Source organism: Schistocerca nitens, chromosome 3, assembly GCF_023898315.1.
Source record: "Schistocerca nitens isolate TAMUIC-IGC-003100 chromosome 3, iqSchNite1.1, whole genome shotgun sequence".
Taxonomy (NCBI): Eukaryota; Metazoa; Arthropoda; class Insecta; order Orthoptera; family Acrididae; genus Schistocerca; species Schistocerca nitens.
Window position 1 is genome coordinate 492,676,979 of NC_064616.1, and position 1,404 is coordinate 492,678,382.

Genomic DNA, 1,404 nt, shown 5'->3' on the forward strand with positions numbered 1-1,404 from the left:
CTACTGCTCGCACTGAGGTTGACGCCTCACCTGTGGTCGAGTGGCAGGCGGCGAAAGACTTCCCAGGGAGCCGCACGTACGACCTCCCCGGTTAGTCTCACAAACAGGTTCCAGGTGCTGTCTCTGGCTGACACTGTCGCTCAGCCAGATGCAGTCGACTGCCCTGCTTGAGAGAAAACCTCTCAGCCTGCAAGGTTCGGGCAATCAGAGAGGGTGGAATTATCGGTAGTTGGGAGATCCAATGTTAGGCATGTTAGGGGGACCCTTAGGGACGTGGCTGCCAAAGAGAGAAAGGAAGCCAATATGCAGTCCGTGTGCACACCGGATGGAGTCACTCCAGACGTGGAACGGGTCCTTCCGGATGCCATGAAGAGCAGCCAGCTACAGATGGTGGCTCACCTCGGTAGCAATGATTTGTGTCGCTTTGGATCGGAAGAGACTGTCTCTGGTTTCGAGCGGCTAACAGAAGTGGTAAAGGTTGTCAGTCTTGCTTGCGAGATGAAAGCAGAGCTGACCATCTGCAGCATTGTCGACAGGAACGCTTGTGAACCTCTGATACAGAGCCGAGTGGAAGGTCTGAATCAGAGGCTCAACCGAGCGAGGTGGCGCAGTGGTTAGCACACTGGACTCGCATTCGGGAGGACGACGGTTCAATCCCGTCTCCGGCCATCCTGATTTAGGTTTTCCGTGATTTCCCTAAATCGCTTCAGGCAAATGCCGGGATGGTTCCTTTGAAAGGGCACGGCCGATTTCCTTCCTCATCCTTCCCTCATCCGAGCTTGCGCTCCGTCTCTAATGACCTCGTTGTCGACGGGACGTTAAACACTAATATCCTCCTCCTCCTCCTCAGAGGCTCAGACGATCTGCGCCGTGTAGGCTGCAGATTCGTCGACTTGCGCCATAGGGTGGTTGGATTTCGGGTTCCGCTGAATAGGTCACGAGTCCACTACACTAAGGAAGCGGCTACCAGGGTAGCAGGGGCTGTGTGGAGTAGACAGAGCGGTTTTTTATGTTAGAAGGTCTCGAGAAAACACAAAAAGGGCTTCAGTCACAAAGGGTGCAGGCCGAACACAGGAAGAACGTGGCTACAGGAACCAAAGTTGTAAATTGTTATAGCTGTGTTGGGAAAGTACCGGAGCTCCAAGGGCTAATAGAAAGCAATGATGCACGAATCGTTATAGGCACTGAAGGTGGCTAAAGCCTGAGACAAGTGCAGACGAAATCTTTGTGAATAACCTAACAGTGTTCCGAAAGGATAGGCTAAACACAGTTGCTGTTAGAAGTAGTTGATCTTGTCGCGAAATAGAATTAGACAGTTCCTGTGAGTTAGTGTGGGCAGAGGTCATTCTTGGCAACCGAAATAAAATATGATTAGTTCCCTTTACCTAGCTCCCTACTCAGATG